The sequence below is a fragment of the Corapipo altera genome, unplaced genomic scaffold, assembly GCF_003945725.1.
Source record: "Corapipo altera isolate COAL_440 unplaced genomic scaffold, ASM394572v1 107b, whole genome shotgun sequence".
Taxonomy (NCBI): Eukaryota; Metazoa; Chordata; class Aves; order Passeriformes; family Pipridae; genus Corapipo; species Corapipo altera.
Genome location: NW_020884951.1, coordinates 700250 through 710051, shown reverse-complemented (window position 1 = coordinate 710051; position 9802 = coordinate 700250). Strand labels below are relative to the sequence as shown.

General features: G+C 55.6%; 1 protein-coding gene across 1 annotated transcript in view; it reads left to right on the top strand.

The window, feature by feature from the left end:
- The first annotated feature begins 75 nt into the window (after positions 1-75).
- Positions 76-9802, top strand: part of FRMPD3 (FERM and PDZ domain containing 3) — a 57392-nt gene continuing 47665 nt past the window's right edge. The window contains exon 1 of the mRNA XM_027663158.1: positions 76-142. The gene's annotated coding sequence lies outside the window, so the exon portion shown is untranslated. The remainder of the gene's footprint in view (positions 143-9802) is intronic.

The window sequence follows — 9802 nt, the reverse complement described above, 5'->3', positions numbered from 1 at the left end:
GGCCCGTCCGAGCGCTGAGGGCGGCGGCCGGGCCATGGGGGCGGCGGCGGCGGGGGGCTGCGGGTGCCCTGCCCTGCCCGCCCGCCGCGCCGCCCGCCTGAGCCGCGGGGCTTCCTGAGGGAGCGGCGGCGGCGGACCCCAGGTGAGCCCTCCCCCGGGGCGAGGGGAGCCCGCCGGGATGCCGCGGGATCGGGGCGGGGAGACCCGTCGGTCCCGCGCACCTGCCCGTCCGCGGGAGTTCGGCGGCTGCCCCGGGATGCTCCGGCGGGAGCAAGGTGACTGCGAGGGGCGGGCAGCGGCCGCCCCCTCCCTGCCACCTCCTCGCCACCCCAGTCCCGGCCGCTCCGCGTCTCCCGCGGCGTGTCGGGAGGGATGCCCAGCTCCCCGGGCGCGGGGTGCTCCGAATCCATCGCTAGCGTGGAGGAGCTGGAGCAGGGCTCTGCCTCGTCCTCCGATGGGAGCCCGGACCGCAGGGTCGGCAAGAGAGACGTGTGTGTGGCCTTCTGCTGGTGCCGGTGGTGATGGGGTGCCCCCTTCCTGGCCGTCCCGCTGCCCCGTCTCTCTGTCGCAGCCCCGGTAGCCCTGGGACGGTGTGTGTGCGGGAGGAGGAATCTGTGCGAGGGGCTCGCGTGTCCGGATCCGATCAGTGCAGCTGAGCACCGTGCACGCCTGGGGTGGCTCTCCCCATCCCGGGGCCCCTGGGCAGGACAAGGCTGAGCACAGAAAGTGGGGCTCAGGGCAGAGAGCTCTGCCACTTCCCCCCCGGGTCACCTTGGCATGCTCCCGGGTGGCAACGTTCTTGGTATTAGTCTGGTATCATGGCAGTTGCCATCGTGAATTGTGTCTGATTGAGCTGGAAGAACAGAGACAAATGTTCTTGGCTCCTGGCTTGAGGCTTGTTTGGGTTTTTTTCCTCGTTTCTCTATTCTACAGCAATTTGGATGGGATAAGTTTTCCTTCTTGTTGGCAGCAGGACTGGTAGAGAGATGGCTTGCTATTGGGGAATTTGAAAACATTCTCACCTTTTTCTTCCATCATGACAACCTGTGTGCCACCTTCTATCTTCAGGTGCCTCAGTTTCCCCATGTTTACAAGGGAAGGGTGGAGGAGAGAAAACCTGGTTTGCACCAGGGCAGGCTGGGATGTGTGTTCCTGTGTGTGAGAAGCTCACCTGGCACAAGACTGCCTCGAGGGCAAGAATGGTTTGGGGTCAAGCTGAGCCTGTGGCCTGTCTCTGCGTGGAGGCAGGTGCTGAGGGCAGGGGAGGGCTGGCACTGCCTCTGTTCCGGGCCAAGACCTGGGCAGAGTGCTCCCCTCTGTTTAGCAGCTCTCCATAGTCATCCATGCCCCTGAGCGAGCTGCTGGCATCCATGTTGTCCTGCAGTGAGGAGTTCATACTGCACCTGAGCAGCAGACAAAACAACATCCTTTTTTTTTTTTCATTTTTTTTTCACTCTGACGTCCCCTCTAATCATTGCCTGCCCAGACAGTGCCCTGTCCCTGTGTCTTTGAGCTGTGTGGCTGAACCTGCAGCCTCCTGCTCTCTGGTTGCTGCCTGAGGACCTCCTACCGTGCTCACCCCCCTTCCGAGATGCTGAAATTTCCCTTGCATTTGCTGCCATGCTGGCTGCCTCCTTCCACTGTGGCCATGGCCAGGCAGCCACGAGGGCAGTGCCAAACAGCTGCTGGCCAGAGTGGCAGTGGCAGGGCTGGGGGGGCTTGGGAGTGGGCTCCAGGTGCTCTGGGGCTGTGTCCATCAAGTAGTGCTTGGTGCTGAGAGCAGCTGATCTCCTCAGGCTCTGCCATCCTGCTGCTGAAGCCTGTGGGGGAAATCAGCCCCCTGGGACACCAGAGTGGCTGCTCTCCTCATCTGGCAGTTCAGTGTGCCAACTGCCCGCTTGATTGGCATGGCAACAGCCACCCCTGTGCTGCAGCACCGCTTTGAAGCCTCGACCTCAGCATTGTTGTAGGCAATTGCTGCAGGACCCCTGGGGTGCAGCTGGTTGGGTGCTCCAGCGTGGGTAGCACCAAGCCACCAGCACCCCACAGTTGGAGCACGTCTGCCTCTTCCCTCTTCCAGCACTGCTGCACCAGGGGCTGTCCCTGCAGCAGCCCCAGCTGTTGTGCCCTGTCCTGGTGTCCCCTGCCCTGTCCCAAGGGCCAGTGCTGCTGGCTCCCAGCAGCTCACTTGGCTGCCTGTGAGCCTTTCCCACCTCAGGGGAATTGAGATCACTTGTTAAGGATGGGCCCGTGGAGCAGATGGAAAAACACATCCTGTTTGTGCAGTGCCAGGTGTGGGGAGCACAGTGGGGATGCAAATAAAGTGGGCTCAGGCTTGGTCCCTCTCTGTAAGCCAAGGAGTGGGGTGCTGGAGGTAAGGCTGAGGAATGAAAGAGGTGCTGTGACACGTGTTAGGGTGGACAGGGACAGGGACCTGTTGGCCTCAAGCTTCCTGAGGCAGGAGGGCAGCCACATGCCTGCAGTGAACAACAGTGAGCTTGTAGCGAGGTCTGGAGCTCATTTCTGTCTCGGACTAAGCCAGTCTAAGCTTTGAACTGAAACTGCAAAGCATAAAGCCCCATCTAGCACAGGAGAGGGCCCCAAGTGGGAAGCAGTCAGGTGAGACAATGCTGTCTGCACCAGCTGCCTTCGTGTTTTGCTTCCCTACCTGAGCTCTTGGGAGCTGACCTGCATGCTGGGGGTAAATAGGCCTCTGGGATTTGCCTGTGGACCTGCAGAGCTGGAATTTTACCTCCAGCTGCAGCCTTGTGATACCAGGGAGATGCTTTTATGGTTTGTTTGGTGGCTGCACCCTGACACTGACGGACAAAGCCAAAAGTCCTCAGCTCTGCCTTAGCACTGGTCCTTCCCCTCTCCCGCTGCAATCAGCAAGTTTCTCTCCTGATTCATACCCATGAGTTCAGCGTCATTTGCCAGGGCAGCTCCAGCCCTGAGGCACTGTGGTTTTATAGTGAAAAAGTGCATATCTAATGAACAAGGCTCAGATCATCTGAGGGTCTTCCACCGAATGGGCCCCCCACCATCGCAGCAAAACTGCTCCCATCTCTCCCATTTGGGCAGAAATCAGTCCAAATCTCCCAGGGCTGAGGTGCTTTTTGATGCCACCTGCCCCTCCCAGGGCACAGCCATTGCATCGCTGGGCGATGTCTCAGAGCCTGCAATGGGAGGAGGGAGATGAGCTGATGCAATGGGGCCTTTTGCTCCCTGGCAGAGCAGGGCCTGTTTGGATGTGCCATCCACAGCACCGGTGCTGTTGTGTTGCTCCAGCTTTGGAATTAGGGGACAGAGACAGTGGATCCACATCAACCAGGGAGAAGCACTTGGGAACGTGGAAGGAAATACAGCACCTTCAAGTTGTGCAGCTCATCAAAGTGGTGGCCTTGGGCACTGTGGGCTGGAAGATGCCTCTGGGTTGGTGAGGCACACATTTTTTCCGCTTGATCCAGCTTACCTAAAACAGCGTTTCTTTTTCTGTGGCTTTCAGATCCTTGCTTCTTGGAGGGCTGGAAATCTCAGATCTGGATGAATATTATTTCTGGGTAGTTGGTGTGGCAGAACTGTCCTTTGGGTTCAGCAGTGCCTTACCTTCTGTCGTGCTCCCTCAAATGCTCGTAGGGGATTGCTGTCGTCCACAGGAGGGATGGCAGCTTCACAGCCTTCCCTTGTGAGACTGGGTGAGCTCTGCTCATCTCCTGCTCTGACCTGCTCTGGTGGGAGTTGTCCTTTCCTGAAAAAGGAGGGGAGGCCCTACATGCACCAGAGCAGAGACTGCTGCAGCCAGGACAGAGACATGATGGGCTGGAGCTGCCTTTGAGGGAGCCAAAAAACTCTTTCAAGCCACTCAAAATGATGATCAAAACACCATGGCTGGGTGCAGGGTGGTAGAAGAGCCTCAAATCTGGCACAGCCACAGCTGGACTCAGGGAACACAATGCCCAGTTTTAATCTGTGCATGCCACAGTGAATGCTCACATGCATTCACAGATGGGCCTTTTTTTTCTTCCCCAAAGGTGCACAGATCCTCCACTGTGTAAAAATCAGTGTGTTTCTGCCTTGACATACCTTGTGGTTCCTACTGGGATTAGAGAGACCCATGACTCCTTTCTCAGGTCATGGAGGTGTTTGGTGGTGGAGTTGCATCCCCCTTAGAAGACAGGTCCCTGCATAGCCCCATCCTGTTGTAACACAGAGACAGCACCCCCAGTCCATCCCTGCCCCAATCCATCCCTGCCTGCCCAGCCTGAGCATGCACACTGACGCCTGGTGACGTTGGGAACACTTCTGAGCTCCCTCGCCATTCTCTCTCTCTCTCTTTTAAATTAATCAGGAGCTGGGCTCAGCAGCCAGTCAATAGCAAGACTTATCTCTTAAATAGCATTATTGATTGCCCAGGAAGCCTGGGTTTGTATCAATAGATACGTACACACGCTGACAAGCCCCGTGCCTGGTCTCGGTGGTGGAAGGCGTGGAGGAACGTGCAGGGGAGGCTTGTTGCAGGTGGGAAGGGGTGTGTGTCCACGTGAGGGAGGTGCAGCTCTCCATTAGAGAGCAAGGTGAGACACCCTGGGGTCTTTGGTTATGGACCCTTTGCATTTGACCAGCATTATTGTGCTGCCCTTACCTCTCCTGGGTGTTTGTTCCTTTCTTCCTAATGCGTGACACTGGGATACAGGACCTCTGCCAGGTTCCATTGCCTCTTTGCTTGGCTGTACCCTTTCTCTGGAGAAGATATGCAGATGTCTGCCCACAGATTGTGGGATCTCCTCAAAGGTCACTGACCCTGCAGGGATTCTTCACGTGGGAGACTTGGGATAGATGTGCAAAACTAAATCTGCTGTAGCATTGCCCGGAGTGACCGGTTGGAGAGGAAGATGGATGAGACAGGCTGGACCCGTCCTGCCAGGGAGAGCTTTTCCTTGTGTGCATACCCCAGGCTGGTGGTGCAGGCTGTGAGCCCACACATGTGGGAAGTGTGGTGGGACCCGGCTGAGCTCTGAGCAGCTGGAGCCATGGGAATGTGACAGGGCAGACGGCTCGCTGCCGTGCCTGCTCGGGGAAAGGCAAAGTGTGCTGCTGCTCTTGAGCTGTCTCGAGCTGTTGGGGGAAGGAGGTTTTCCCGTGGGCTGTGGGGGCTTCACTGGCTTCATCTCGTTGGGGCTCACAGTGGCTCTTGGAGGTGGTAGAGTGCTTGTAGCAGCCAAGTGGTGGCTTGCTCCTCAAGGTCCTGGTTGCCAAGGTGCCTGCACTGCACGTGCCTTCACATCACAGGCAGCACAGCATGGAACCACTCCCTGATGGGGGGGAGAGGGTGTCAGTAGCACCTTAGGAGAGGGGACTGGAGCTGAGTGTACACCAAGCTGTTCTCTTTCCAGCTTTGGGCAGCACCGCTACTCTCCCTGAAGCAGCACTGTGTGCTGGGAGCCTGGCTGCTCTGTCCTCCAGGGTCGTGGAGCACAGCCAAGGTGCAGTGATGCTCGTGAGAGGAATTGCAAAACCTCTTGCCAGGTTTACTGTAGCAAACTTTGGTCTATGGCTGTTTTGCATTGGTGCTGCAGAGCCCTGTTTTCCAGCCTTGCCCAGGGCTGGGAGCCCTGTGGCTGCCGCAGCAGCAAGCCTTGCTCCCCTCACCACGTGTGCTAACTCACTCCGTGCAGCATCACAGAGCACGGCTCCGCATCCCATACCTTGCACCCAGCCTTGCTTTGGACTATGCTGCCTGATGCTTTGCTCTCTCCTGGGATTAGCTAAGGCTGAGGAAAGCATCAGCTGCGTTGGCACAGGCAGCCGAAGCAGCACAGATGATTCCTATGGTCAGGTGGCCAAAGCCCAGTGGACAGAGGCTTGTAAGACCTCTGTGTGTGTCACTGTTTGGCTAATCAATGGGCATGGGAAGCTCATGCCTGTGTGTACGTGCATATAAATGCGAGTGTGTGTGTATATATATATGTAGCACTGTAAGATCTTGCTCCTGCTTGGACCCTATCAGCATTTTTCTAGACAATGCCTGCCCGCAGCGAGCTTGATCTTCGCCAGCCAATCTATGCAGGGATCTTGGGGAAGAACAGTTGGGGTTTTATGAAGCTGGCATAATTTACAGCTAAAATAGCACACGAGATGTATGTCCAATCCAATCTCCTTTGTAATCTTGTTTTCATTTAAGCCTCTGGGGTGGTGATGGGGGGGGGAGTAAGGAAAGAAAACTGCGAAGGCAGTTTATTGCCCGTGCCAGGGAGATCTGCGTGATGCTCCGTACCAAATGACCTCAATTTGCAGAGGTTACAGCTGGCTGTGGTGGTCCCTGCCTCGGAGGGGTGTCTCTTGCCTGTGCTGGGGACACTGAATGCAAATCCTCTTGCAGATGGCTGCGGGTGTGCTCAGGACCATCCACACTGTGAAGCCGTCCCAGTGCCTGCTCCCACGACCAGGCAGAAGGAGCGATGCGATGCATCCGTGACCACCGTGTCTGTGTCTCCCTGGCCAGCTCCCCGGGAAAAGGAATGAAATTATCTCGCTGCCGCTGCCTTTGCGGGTTGCATTTCTCTTTGGTTTTCAAACCACATATTGTCCCAGATCTCCTGCCAATAGCAGGGAGCAAACTGATAATGCAGCTGCTATTAATAAAGCAGCGTTGTTACATATTCATATCAATCAGGCTTCTAATTCCACAATGTTTTTTGAGAAGAAAAGGCAGTGCTTCACCAGGGCAATGGAGGAAGATGTCAGGTGGGATAGTGTTGGCGATGCGTTTCACCAGCGTTGGCAGAACCCGCTCCCCTCGTGTTTCTTCCCTTGGGGATTCCCGTGCTGAGCTGACCCTGGGGGGCCTCATCCACCTCCCCTTCAGCCTTCGTTCTCCTTGGGAGCGCGTAGCTAAAAGGTGGGATCCCAAAGGCAGTTCCAGAATCCCTGGAACGCTGTCACTGTGGGGAAACATGAGCGGCGTGAGACGGGGAAGCGCTGAATTCCAGCGGCTGGGTTGGCAGGAACAGCTCCGTGCTCTTCTCCATTTTATATAGAAACTTTCGCATATTATGTAAATTGCAAAGCAAAGTATGGAAAATCTGGGTATAAATCTGGGATGTATATATGTTTGTACAGCCATTAGAGAGGAAAGTATACCACAGCATCCTGGCCAATGGATAAACATACTTACGCTGCCACTCCTGCAATAAAATATGCTTTTTGTCAGTGCTACAGTATAAAAAGAAAAAAAGTACTGTCTCCAAAACTGTAGCAGTACTTTATGGTAAGCCATAAATTGGAAGAGATACCTAATTATTCATAGAGTATTATGGAGGTGTCAGTAACTGATTTCACCATTAAGGCCACAGCAGTACTTGTCCATAAAGCAAAATCCTCTCTCTCACTTCTCAGTGATTGAATTCAATGTCCAGATTTGGCCAAACAAATCTTGTGAGGCTGAGCACGTTTTCCATGAATGTTGTTCTGGAAGCTCGCCCTTCCCCTCTGGCCAGGAACGTTCTGAAGCGCAGCTGTAGGATCTCCAAGTCCTAAACCAAGCCTCATGGTCCCCAAGCCTTTCCTGGCTCCTTCATCCCTGGTGCGCGTTGGAGCTGCTCCCATCTCATCTCCACTTCCTCTGGCTCCCAGCACATGCCAGGAAGGGGATTATGGTTGTTCCCTCAGGTTCCATCCTGGCAGCCCTGGGGAGTGGGCTGGCATTGAGCCCTCCCAGCAGTGGCTGTCGGTCGCTGCAGCAAACAGTTTCCAAGCAACTCAGGCTGCTGGTCTAAAAGGACTCTTGATAGAGGCATGTAATATTAAGGGAGTTATGGAGAGGAGCAGTGCTAAAAGAGATGCAGGAAAGGCAGCTGCTGTGGTGTAGCCATTATCCTTCTGCTGTCCATTGTACCACGAGTGCTGTGACAAACCAGCTGAAATGCCTGTAGAGGCCTGGAAGGACTGCAGGCAGCTCTGCTTCCCAGCCTGATCCAGTGGGTGCTCTGCTCATCTGGGAACAGGTGAGAGAAGGGCACTGGGTGGATCAGGTGGGTCTGACTCCCTGTGTGGATAGTCGGCCTCAGTCCCTCTTTCAGGTCATGTTTCCTTGCTCTGTCTCTCTCTATTTCCAAGGTTTCAGTGCTCCCTTGCATCCTGTCAGCAGACACCTTTGAGCACCCATCCCCTTCTCTTCATCCTTCTTGTTGCTTGCTCCTGTTGGGCTGTAATGGGGGGACTTGCCCACCTGAAGACCACTATGGTCAGTATTGGGAATTCCAGGCAGCTCTGCATTCAGGTGGAGAGAGCAGTGGGAAGGCAGTGCCCATAGGCAGATCTCCAGAGAACCATGATGGTGCCTGGAAAATTTGGGTACAGCCCAGGGTCGTCTTACTGCCTGGATGCCTGAGCTGTTTTTCCTGAGAGTAGCAAAAATACAGGCTGCAGGTTGTTGGCCTGGGGAGATGGGTGGTGTGTGGGCAGCTGGGGGGTTGGGGTGCCTGCAGAAAGCCCCTGTGGCATTGCTGTGTGGTCACAGGAGTAGGCAACTGGGATCTCTGCCTTCATCCCCATAATTAAAACATGGAACATGTGCCAGGACACTTCCTGCGGCCAACTGATGTCAGTGGGAGATGCCAGCAACATCAGCAGGGCTCCTGCCCACAGCAGAGCACAGGATGCTTGATTTTGGGAAAGAGTAAGAGACTTAGGGCTAATTGAGAGAAGTCAGGAGCCATACTGGCAGCAGGTGGGATTGCTGGTGTCTCAGGGGAACTGTGAAGTGCCTGTGCTGTTTGCTGTGGTTACACTAGCAGGAGGCATCTGGTTTTTCTTACCTCGTCTGTGAATTTAACTCTCTTGTCTTTCCTGAGGTGATGTGAGCTCAGGATGGGAGGGGAGATAAGGACAAATTGGGTTTTTGCTGATCAAAAGCAAATCCAACACACATATCATTGCGAGCAATTTCTAGCATTGCAGGAGTGCAGAGGCACCACGGACAGATTTCTGCAGTGGAGATCTCTCCAGGGGCAAGAAAGGGTTGGGAGAGGGCTGGGCAGCCAGGCAAGGGCTTACAAGGGCAAGATCCATCTCTCCCTGGGTGTGGGAAGAAACTGGAAACATCATTGGGGTACTCAAATCCAGAGATGGATTTTGAGATGCAACTGCTGTCATGGGCAGGCATTTCACCCCGGAAATGGAAAACACTCAGGTGACTTGGCATCTCTTCTGGGTGCTGGTTTGGGTTGGGCTCTTACCTGCTGCCGGAGTCCCCAGTGTGTCCACCTTCACCAGGGCAGCAGCTGGAGGAGCCCCATGCCTCCTGGGCCAGCAATGCCAGCAGACTATATGTGGCACAGTCTGAGTGTGCCAGAGCTGCAGCAGGCTGTTTGCAAACAGGCTGTGCTGGGAAGGTGCCCGAAGTGGGGCTGTGACAAGAGGAGGGAGGGCAGGGACTGGGAGCACGAAGGGCTGTCTCAGAGCACAGGATCCCACTTGCCAGGACAGCCAGGACACCAGGAGCAGGTGAACTGTTCATCTGCTGCAGTCCAGCATCTCCTCTGGTGCTGCAGGGGGGACTTTGCAAAGTCTGGGTCCTCACCTGCCCTGGAGGAGATGCTTCACCCCCTCTGACCAGACAGTGCTGGCAGTGGAGGGTGTCACGGGTGCTGCCCATGGAGACACTCTCCCTGGGGACTTGTTCCTGCCGCTGGCTGCGGGAGGGGATGCTGGGACCGGCACAGCAGTGCCTGTGCTATCATAAATCTGCCTGGCATCAATGCAAAGAGCGTTCCCGCTGACTTATGGCTCCTGTGCTCTGTGA